The sequence below is a fragment of the Capricornis sumatraensis genome, chromosome 9 (genome assembly GCF_032405125.1).
Source record: "Capricornis sumatraensis isolate serow.1 chromosome 9, serow.2, whole genome shotgun sequence".
Taxonomy (NCBI): Eukaryota; Metazoa; Chordata; class Mammalia; order Artiodactyla; family Bovidae; genus Capricornis; species Capricornis sumatraensis.
In genome coordinates, this window is record NC_091077.1 from 86,139,486 (window position 1) to 86,151,568 (window position 12,083).

Consider the following 12,083-nt stretch of genomic DNA (forward strand, 5'->3'; position numbering starts at 1 on the left):
ATAGCTTCTTCTGATTATTTCTTGTTAAAATCTTGGTTGAATAAAATACAAAAGCTTTGAATTGTTGCTTATTGAAATGTATATGGTACAAAAGCATCTCAGGCTGAGATTTCTGAGATTCTACAGAATATACCCTTTGATTTTAATGGCTTGTGCCTTTTGTTCAAATACATAAACTGATTGGATGCATGAGAAATTTGTTGGATGAAATTTGGGTATGATCATTTGTCTGAAATCCCAGAATTATTTAAAAGAAGAGAATAAAATATCTACAGTTTCCAAAGGAGTAGGAAACTGGAAGAAAACATACCTGTCTATTTTTCTTCACTCTGAAGGCATCCAACATCTAGTGGCAGCTCACCACTTCCCAGAGCAGTCACGATGCCTGGATCTGCCCTATTGATCAGTGCTTCATCATAGAAATTTCACCAGGTTGTACCCTGAATAGATCTTAACAGTTTGCTTGTTTGGGAGTATTTAGCAAGGAAACTCAAATCCTCCCATTCCTCAGGAACCCTCTTCTATCTAAGAAGTTTCTCTTTCCTGCCTGGGAGTGCAGCTTGAAACAGAAACTGCAAGGAGTGATGAGTTTGAGAGGGCATTGCAGTCAAATTAATTATCAGTTTGTAGTCATATCACTTTGTATTTTTGTTTGTACTCTATCAGGGCCTTTTTAGTATTAAAAATATAGGCTTTGTAAGCATAAGGCATAAAAAAGAGAGGAAATTATTTGGGGCAGAGAATCTATAAGAAATTCTCATTTAATTCCACAAGAACAGCTGCTTCTAGCCTTCCATCTCTACACAGTCAACAGCACACATCCAGATGAGCAAAAGCAAGAGATAAGCCTATCATTGCTACTGCTGAGATTGTTCATGAGATTGATTTTCACATCACTATGAAATTTCACAAAGGCTGTACATTGAGACTGTGGGGCCAACTTCATATTTGTAAGCTTGTGAAGTGGGCATTAACTGCTGCTTTTTGTAAATACGCTAGTAACCTGGCTTCTTTAGGCTTGAGATATGTGAGTCCAAGTGAAGTCTCCTATCTTTGGCCAATATAATTCTTTCCTTGCTTCAAAAAATAGTGATTGACAAACTGAAACTAGATATGGCTCCTGACCTTAAAAATGTAATTATTTCATGGAGTAGACAGACATGTAAATCAAATCAGGCAGATAATCTATCTTGAGCTTGAATCAAATAAGTGGAGAGAAAAATACGCACTGTTGTATTCTGGACCCCTGGATCATTGTGAGGACTGTATAATGGGCTCTTGACCCCTGTGTCTACACCAAGTCTGACTATATAGGCCTCTTCACATTTTCCAAACTGGATCATAGCCAAGAAAACAAGAATACCATGAATTTGTCTTTTTTCTCTGTAACAATAACTCAGTCAGTGTATCCAGGTACCATTTCATATTTATTCATAATTGTTGATCCCAACCATAGACATATCACTTTTTTGTAATTTATTGACTTCATTTTTTAGTGTAGTTTCAGGCTTACAACTAAATTGAGGGGAAGGTACAGAAACTTACCATATACTCTTTCTTCCCCAACAGACTTAGCCTCCCCCACTACCAACACCTTCGCACTCCAGGGGTGGCACTTATTGCAATTGAAAAATCTACTTTGATATCATCATCAACCAAATTCCATAGTTTACATTACAGTTTACTCTTGGTGTTACATATTCTATGGGCTCAAAAGTGAAAGTGTTAGTAGCTCAGTCATATCTGACTCTTTGCAATCCCATGTGCTGTAGTTTGCCAGGCTCTTGTGTCCAGGAAATTCTCCAGGCAAGAATACTAGAGTGGGTTGCCATTCCCTTCCCTAGGGGATCTTCCCAACCCAGGGATCGAACCCTGGACTCCTGGCTTGCAGGCAGATTCTTTACTATCTGACTCACCAGGGAAGCAGTCTATGGGCTTAGACATATGTATAATGCCATATAGCCACCGTTACACTATCATACAGAATAGTGTCACTGTCCTAAAATTCCTCTTTGCTCTGTCTGCTCATCCCTCCCCACTCGCACTCCCCTGCAACCACTGATGTGTTTTGACTTCATAGTTTGGAATGAAGAATGTCATATAATTGGAATCATGAAATATGTAGCCTTTTCACGGTAGCTTCATTCACTCAGTACCAGGTATTTAAGATTCCACATGTCTTTTCATGGCTTACTAGTTAATTCTTTTTAGTACTGAATAATATTCTGTTGTTTGGATGTACCATAGTTTATTTATTCAAGCACCTACTGAAGGACATCTTGAGTGCTTCCCAACTTTGGCAATTATGAATAAAGCTGCTATAACATAGCAAAAGATATTGCATAAGAACATTGCATATAATATTTGTGTAAGAAATGCAAAAAGGCAAAATGGTTGTCTGAGGAGGCCTTATAAATAGCTGAGAAAAGAAGAGAAGTGAAAGGCAGAGGAGAAAAGGAAAAGATATATCCATCTGAATGCAGAGTTCCAAAGAAAAGCAGGGAGAGATAAGAAAGCCTTCCTCAGCAGTCAATGCAAAGAAATAGAGGAAAACAATAGAATAGGAAAGACTAGAGTCCTCTTTGGAGAAGGCAATGGCACCCCACTCCAGTACTTTTGCCTGGAAAACCCCATGGACGGAGGAGCCTGGAAGGCTGCAGTCCATGGGGTCACTGAGGGTTGGACACGACTGAGCAACTTCATTTTCACTTTTCACTTTCATGGATTGGAGAAGGAAATGGCAACCCACTCCAGTATTCTTGCCTGGAGAATCCCAGGGACGGGGGAGCCTGGTGGGCTGCCGTCTATGGGGTCACACAGAGTTGGACACAACTGAAGTGACTTAGTAGTAGTAGTAGGACTAGTAGAGTCCTCTTCAAAAAAATTAAGAGATACCAAGGGAACATTTCATGCAAAGATGGGCACAATAAAGGACAGAAATGGTATGGACCTAACAGAAGCAGAAGATATTAAGAAGAGGTGGCAAGAATACACAGAAGAAATAGTCTATCATTGTTTGTTCAAAAACTTTATTTTCTCCATTATATTGCCTTTGCTCATTTGCCTAAGGTCAGTTCATTAAATTTATATGGGTTTCTTTCTGAGCTCTCTATTCTGTTCTATTGATGTTCGTCTGTTCTTTCACCAATATCACACTGTTTTGATCACCGTGTCAGTAGTGTCAGTCCTCCAACTTACCTCCTCTCCTTCAGTATTGTGTAGAATATTCTAGGTATTCTGGGTCTTTTGCCTCTCCACACAAACTTTAGAATTTGTTTATATCCGTAGATATAACTTGCTTGGATTTTGATTTGAATCTCATTGAATCCATAGATGATGGGAAAAATTAGTATCTTCACAAAATCTAGTCCCCCCTTTCCATGAGAATGGAATATCTCTCCATTTTTTCAGTTCTTCTTCAATTTTGCTCATCGGAGATTTTGAGTTTTCTCATATAGATCTTGTGCATTATTTGTTAGATTTATACTTGAGTATCTCATTGGGGGGCTTATATAAATGGTTTTAAGTTTTTAATTTCAAATTCCAATTGTTCATTGCTAGCATATAGAAAAGCAGTGAAATTCTATATATGAATTGTGTATTCTGCAACTTTACAATAATCTCTTATTAGTTTCAGTTTTTTGGTCACTTTTTTTGAGTTTTCTATACATAGAAAATCATGTACCTGCAAAGAAAGATGCTTACCTTTCTTCACAATCTGTATGTCTTTCCCCCAACCTTTTTTTCTTTTTATCTTATTAGCTGGAACTTCTAGTACCATGTTGAAAAGGAGCAAGGAAACTGGCAGACCTCTTACTTTTGACCATGTTTTATTCTCCAGCTCCTAATGTGGAATTGAACTTTAGTTCTTGAAACTTTCTTCAAGAATGCTATTTTTGGTTCTTCTTTCCAACATGCCCTGTAGTTGTTTTTTCACTCTCATACCTGACCTGAATCCCAGAATTCTAGTCCTGGCCAAAAGTACTAAGCTGCTTCTCACCCCAGAGAGCAGCTCAGGAAATTTTGGAATGGTCTGTCACATAATCATGGCCCAAATCATTGAGTATTGGCATGAAAGTGAAAGTCGCTCAGTTGTGTCTGACTTTTTGTGACCCCATGGATTGGAGGAGTCTGTCAGGCTCCTCTGTCATTGGAAATCTCCAGAGGAGATTCCCTTCTCCAGGGGATCTTCCCAACCCAAGGATCGAACCCAGGTCTCCTGCATTGCAGGCTGATTCTTTACCATCTGAGCCACCAGGGCATGGTGAATAAGCAAATAATAACAATAGTAATATAAGTAACTGAATTTATGATCTCAGAGATATTTCTGTGATATTGTTAAAACTGGGAAAAATACAAAGCCTAAAAAAAACATTTTATAGCATCCTATATTATAGTATGGGCTTCCCTAGTATCTCAGATGGTAAAGAACCTGCCCGCAATGTGGGAAACTTGGGTTTGATCCCTGGACCAGGAATATTCCCTGGAGAAGGGAACGACAACCCACTCCAGTATTCTTGCCTGGGGAATTCCATGGACAGAGAAGCCTGGCGGGCTATAGTCCATGGGTCACTAACAGTCGGACATGACTGAGTGACTAACACACATGTTATAGTATATCCCTGAAAATTTCCTGTTTTGGACCCTACTTGGCCCCTTTGTAATATGTTTATGATCAGCAGACCATTCTCTAAATTAGTTAAGGTTTGTAAGTCATAAACTGAAGCATTTAAACAGACTCATATGACTTGAAAATAGAGCAGTTAGAATTTACGTGTAAATGCTGTGCATGGAATGTAAGGGCGTGATAACTTTCAGTAACATGATTTAAATGGAATAGTGAGCTACTTGTACATGGAAGCCCAGCCCCAAATACCTGTCTATTTTCCAAAAGAGCCCTGACTATTCTGAAATGGGGCTTCTCTGGTGGTTCAGGGAAGGGGACACAATACAGGGAATGCAAGTTCTATCTCTGGGTCGGGAAGATCCCCTGGAAAAGGAAATGGCAACCCACTCCAGTGTTCTTGCCTGGAAAATTCCACGGACAGAGGAGCCTGGCAGGCTACAGTTCATGGGGTTGCAGAGTCGGACACAACTGAGCATGCACACACGAGCATGTTGTAGCTACTTAGAGCTACAAGAGAAACATATCACATCTACTGGTAGTATCCATTTTACCTCGTAAGCAGAAATTTAAAATCTTACTTCACTGTGACTTAGGCAGAACTACACGATCTGTATCTCCCCTCCACTCTTTTTTCCCCCCCTGACCTCATCGCCTCCTACTCAACCCATCACTCACATTGTTCCTATCACACCTGGTTCCTTGAGCAACTCAAACACCTGCCTCAGGGCCTTTGCACTTGCTCTTTACTCTGCCTGGAATGTTCTTTGTGCAGATATCTGGATAGATGGCTATCTCACTTCCTTCAGGTATCAACTCACTTATCCTCTCTGAGAACTTTCTTAGCCACTCTATTAAAAATTATATATCACTTATGGCAAAAAAAAACACCATAATATTATAAAGTAATTAGCCTCCAGTTAAAATTATTCATTAAAAAATTATACATCTGCATCTTACATTTTTGAATCCTCTGTGTTTGATTTACTGTTTCTCCATAGCACTTACTGCAATTTAAAATACTGTACACTTTTTTGTTTACTTTTATTATCTCTATATTCCACTAAAATGTAAGCTCCATGAAAGCAGAGGGTTTTTTAAGTTATAGAAAGATATACAACAGTAGAAAAAATATTAGAGTGAATCTCTATTATCACTCAGCTCTAACAATTTTTAGTATTTAGCCAATCTTGGTCCTTCAATTTTCCTACCATATTTTATTTCTTTTAAGTAGTTGAAAACAATTCTTAGACATAAGAGTTCATATTATTCACCTATGAATTCCTTAGTGTGTCTCTAACTGATAAGGCTTTATTTTTGAAATTTTTAAAAATCACCAGATCATTATCAAATAAATGCTAATTCTTTTATACCATTTATTCTGTTTGCATTCAAATTGCTCTGATTAGTTAAGCAATGTGAGTTCACATTTGATTTATTTCTGTTGGAATCCCAACATGATCCATACATTACACTTGATTTTTTTCCTGTTAAATCTTTCCTTTTCCCCATGGTATTCACTTGCTGGGAAAACTTTGTCCCCTAGCATGTCCCACATTCTGGATTTGGTCTATTAGTTTCTTGAGGTAAGTATGTAAGTAAAGTCACTCAGTCGTGTCCGACTCTTTGTGACCCTGTGGACTGCAGCCCACCAGGCTCCTCAGTCCACGGGATTTTCCAGGCAAGAATACTGGAGTGGGTTGCCATTTCCTTCTCCAGGGGATCTTCCCGACCCAGGGATTGAACCCGGGTCTCCCGCTTGGAGGCAGACGCTTTAACCTCTGAGCCACCAGGGAAGTCCAGTTTCTTGAGATATCTTCCCCTTAATATTTTCTATAATCTCACTGTTATATACAGAGATTCAAGTTCATTTTTACGGGCAAGTATTCTGAATTGTTTCCTGTTATACTATAAAACAGGGCACAAAATGACTGGTTGACAAACTTTAGTGAAGCTTAGATAAATCAGAAGGTTAAAGTAGTATTATCTTGATTCTTCCATTATGAGATTCCCTGTCAAAATTTTACTTGATGGTGTAGCACTTAGTGACAATGGTTGCCTATAATTAGTTATTTTATTCTGATATTTTCTGTGCATTTATTATCTGGAATACAGCTTTAAATGACCTTTCCCTTGACCCTCCCTTGTTAAGTGATAAAAATTTTTGAAATATTGTCTAGGAGTCACAAAAACATAGTATTAATAGTTAGGGGTTTTTAACTTCTTTTTACTAAATTATAGAAGCCAAGATATCCTTTTTCTATGAATCCTCCCTGGAAAACTTTTAAAATCACTCTTTCTACACTATGATATATCTATTTGTAATGATATAAAATCAGTTAATCAATTATTTAAAATTACTCAGAGCCTATTATGTGTCAGACACTGTCTTAAGTGCTGAGAATAAATTGTTGTCATGGACCATCATTATATAGCAGGACTAATACATTTTAAAAGTGGATATGCACACTTGTAGCCAGCATCTAAAATGGCTCCCAATGATCTCCACCTCCTATAATTAATACCCATGTTAATTCCCTCCCATATTATACCAGAGTTGGTCTCTATGACCAATAGAATATGGCAGAAGTAACGATATGTCATTTCTGATTAGATTATAAAGGACAGCTTCCATCGTGGTTGCTGTTTCTCTCTTGGATCTCTTGATCTGAGCAGGCCAGAAGCCACGTTTTTGGCAAACAGGCCTTTACACATTGAATTAGCCCGGTAATCACAAGGCTTGGATCTTAAAACACATGTGAAAATATGAAACCAGGTCCTGGCCTGCATAATGTAGGAAATTAAAATTATACCTGTGCATAAAACTGACACTTGATATGCCCTTATCCTGGTTTGGAATTTAAATTCAAATTTGCTACAAAGTCCAGGAAAACCAACCCCACAAAAAATGAAAAGTAGACAATTAGGTAAATAGATAGGTAATATTGTCCTAGATTATTGGTCTAGGACACGCGTGTGTGTGCATGCATGTGTACTCAGTTGCGTCCAGCTCTTTGAGACAGGGACTGTAGCCCGCGGGACTCCTCTGCCCGTGGAATTCTCCAGTCAAGAAAATTGGAGAGGGTTGCCCTTTCCTGCTCCAGGGATCTCCCTGACCCAGGGATCGAACCCACGTCTCCTGTGTCTCTGGCATTGGCAGGCAGATTCTTTACCACTACTCCACCTGGGAAGCCCATCACACATAAATATCAATGCATAAATTTTAAGTAAAGTTTAGCAGTTAAATAGGGCTTCCCTGGTGGCTCAGATGGTAAAGCAGCTGCCTGTAAGTGGGGGAGACCTGGATTCGATCCCTGGATTGGGAAGATCCCCTGGGAAGGGGAACGGCTACCCAATCCAGTATTGTTGTCTGGAGAATCCCATGGGCGCAGTTAAAATCCAACACCACGTTTAAAAAAATAATGTATCAGCACTTAGACAGATTCTAAAAATTGAAAGATGGCTGAATATTGGAAAATCAATTTAAAAATCAATTACATTATAAGAGTTAAAGAGAAGTATCATGTGATCATTTCCATTGATGTAAAAGAAAACTTTTGAAAAATTTAACACCAATTCTTATTAAAATCATTCAGACAGATATTTCCACAAAATGTTAATAGATATAATGTATATACACATATATCAGCATATACATACAGATAATACATATATAATGTTTATGTATAATATATAATATATATTTATGCCTATATATAAATATTTACATATATGCATGTATGTGTGTATATATGTATATATGCATATGTGAATATATGTACATATATACACAGGTATCCATTTTTATATATTAGTATTAGTATCATAGTGAAAGTAAAACATTGCAATTATTTGCACTTAGGAAAAGAGCAAGAATGCTCATTGTGAGTACAGCTATCTTTACCATTTTTACCATTATATTTTTTCCATTTTTACCATTATATTTGAAGTACTAGTCAATGTGGCCAAAAGAAAAAAGGTGTATAAAAGACATGTTTAAAAATTTAGAAGGAGAAAGCAAAACTATCACTATCTGTGGTTGACATATTGCATGCCTGAAAACCCTGAAAGACTTTACTATAAACTATAAATAATAAGAGAATCAATAAATAAGCTATAAATAATAAGAGAATCAATAAATAAGCTATAAATAATAAGAGAATCAATAAATAAACTATAAAGTAGAGAATCAATCAGGTAGAGGGTATCAGATTAATATACAGATATCAGTAGTCTGCATATCTAGAAACAGTAACCTGGCAGAAGGAAAAATAGAAGAGAAGACTCAGTTTACAATAGCAGCAAAGGGACTTCTCTGACGGGTCAGTGGCTAGAACTCCACTTTCCCAGTGCAGGAGGCCTCAGTTCCATCTCTGGTCAGGGAACTAGATCCCACGTGCGGCAACTAAGACCCAGCACAGCCAAATAAATAAGTACACACTTTTTAAAGAAAGAAAAAATAGCAACAAAAATATTAAACAACTAGGAATAAATAGTTCTTCCTAAAGTAAACTGAGGCATAACTTTTTAAAAATGCATAATTTATGTGCAAAATGTTAAGTAATCCTAAAATAAATCCAAAAGCTGATTTGAATGAATGAAATGTTTTTAAATGGAAAAACACAGCATCACAAAGATATTAAGTCTTCCTAAGTTATAATTCACAAATTCAACCAAATCTCAAAAAATGCCATAAGGATTTGTTTAAAGAAATGGCTGAACTGATACTAAAGTTCACACAGAAAAATTAAAAAGAATGGCCCGAAAAAGTTTTACAAACAAGGGTTGTGAGGAGCAAATAACCAAACCATGTATTAAATTACATTATGAAGCCTTGATCATTAATACAGTATAGTAATGGCACATGAATAAGATACTCGAGTGGAACAGAATGGAAAGGAGAAAATTAGACTCACATGCATGGAAAAATCCAGTAGCATCTTCAGTCACTAAGTTGTGTCCAACTCTTTGTGACCCCATGAACTGAAGCAGGCCAGGCCTCCCTGTCCATCACTAACTCCAGGAGCTTGCTCAAACTCATGTCCATTGAGTTGGTGATGCCATCAAACCATCTCATCCTCTGTTGTCCCCTTCTCCTGCTGCCCTCAATCTTTCCCAGCATTGGGAGTTTTTCCAACGAGTCCATTCTTCGCATCAGGTGGCCAAAGTATTGGAGCTTCAGGTTCAGCATCAGTCCTTCCAATGAACATTCAGGACTGACTTCCTTTAGGATTGACTGATTTGGTCTCCTTGCAGTCCAAGGGACTCCGAAGAGTCTTCTCCAACAACACAGTTCAAAAGAATCAATTCTTTGGCACTAGGCTTTGTTTAAGGTCCAACTCTATAAATGACTACTAGGAAAACTAAAGCTTTGACTAGGTGGACCTTAGTCAGCAAACTAATGTCTCTGCTTTTTTAATATGCATCTAGGGAGTCAGATATCCTAGAATGTGAAGTCAAGTGGGCCTTAGAAAGCATTACTATGAACAAAGCTAGTGGAGGTGATGGCATTCCAGTGGAGCTATTTCATATCCTGAAAGATGATGCTGTGAAAGTGCTGCACTCAATATGCCAATAAATTTGGAAAACTCAGCAGTGGCCACAGGACTGGAAAAGATCAGTTTTCATTCCAATCCCAAAGAAAGGCAATGCCACAGAATGTTCAAACTACCACACAATTGCACTCATCTCACATGCTAGTAAAGTAATGCTCAAAATTCTCCAAGCCAGGCTTCAACAATACATGAACCGTGAACTTCCTGATGTTCAAGTTGGTTTTAGAAAAGGCAGAGGAACCAGAGATCAAATTGCCAACATCTGCTGGATCATCGAAAAAGCAAGAGAGTTCCAGAAAAACATCTATTTCTGCTTTATTGACTATGCCAAAGCCTTTGACTGTGTGGATCACAATAAACTGTGGAAAATTCTTCAAGAGATGGGAATAACAGAACACCTAACCTGCCTGTTGAGAAATCTGTATGCAGGTCAGGAAGCAACAGTTAGAACTGGACATGGAACAAAAGACTGGTTCCAAATAGAAAAAGGAGTACGTCAAGGCTGTATATTGTCACCCTGTTTATTTAACTTATATGCAGAGTACATCATGAGAAACACTGGACTGGAAGAAACACAAGCTGGAATCAAGATTGCCAGGAGAAATATCAATAACCTCAGATATGCAGATGACACCACCCTTATGGCAGAAATTGAAGAGGAACTAAAATGCCTCTTGATGAAAGTAAAAGAGGAGAGTGAAAAAGTTGTCCTAAAGCTCAACAGTCAGAAAACGAAGATCATGGCATCCGGTCATATCACTTCATGGGAAATAGATGGGGAAACAGTGGAAACAGTGCCAGACTTTATTTTGGCGGGCTCCAAAATCACTGCAGATGGTGACTGCAGCCATGAAATTAAAAGACGCTTACTCCTTGGAAGGAAAGTTATGACGAACCTAGATAGCATATTCAAAAGCAGAGACATTACTTTGCCGACTAAGGTCCATCTAGTCAAGGCTATGGTTTTTCCAGTGGTCATGGATGGATGTGAGAGTTGCACTGTGAAGAAGGCTGAGTGCCGAAGAACTGATTCTTTAGAGCTGCGGTGTTGGAGAAGACTCTTGAGAGTCCCTTGGACTGCAGGGAAATCCAACCAGTCCATTCTGAAGGAGATCAGCCCTGGGATTTCTTTGGAAGGACTGATGCTAAAGCTGAAGCTCCAGTACTTTGGCCACCTCATGCGAAGAGTTGAGTCATTGGAAAAGACTCTGATGCTGGGAGGGACTGGGGCAGGAGAAGGGGACGACCGAGGATGAGATGGCTGGATGGCATTACTGACTCGATGGACGTGAGTCTGAGTGAACTCTGGGAGCTGGTGATGGACAGGGAGGCCTGGCTTGCTGCGATTCATGGGGTGGCAAAGAGTCGGACATAACTGAGCCACTGAACTGAACTGAGGGCTTTCCTGCTGGCTCAGATGGTAAAGTGTCTGCCTGCAATGCAGGAGACCCAGGTTCAATCCCTGGGTCAGGAAGATACCCTGGAGAAGGAAATGACAACTGACTCCAGTACTCTTGCCTGGAAAATTCCATGGATGGAGAAGCCTGGTAGGCTACAATCCATGGGGTCACAAAGAGTTGTACATGACTGAGCAACTTCGCTTTCTCACTTTCTCAGGTTGATCATAGATATTCTTCCAAGGAGCAAGTGTCTTTTAATTTCATGGCTGAAATCACCATCTGCAGTGATTTTGGAGCCCAAGAAAATTAAGTCTGTCACTGTTTCCATAGTTTCCCAATCTATTTGCCATGAAGTGATGGAACCAGATGCCATGATCTTACTTTTCTGAATGTTGAGTTTTAAGCCAATTTTTTACTCTCTTCCTTCACTTTCATCAAGAGGCTCTTTAGTTCTTCACTTTCTGCCATAAGAGTGGTTTCATCTGCATGTCTGAGGTTATTGAT

At 38.7% G+C, this 12,083-nt stretch overlaps 1 non-coding gene across 1 annotated transcript; it reads left to right on the plus strand.

The window, feature by feature from the left end:
* Nucleotides 1-11,581: 11,581 nt before the first annotated feature.
* Nucleotides 11,582-11,654, plus strand: TRNAC-GCA (transfer RNA cysteine (anticodon GCA)). Its single transcript has one exon. It is a non-coding gene; the product is annotated as a tRNA-Cys (tRNA).
* The last annotated feature ends 429 nt before the right edge of the window (nt 11,655-12,083 follow it).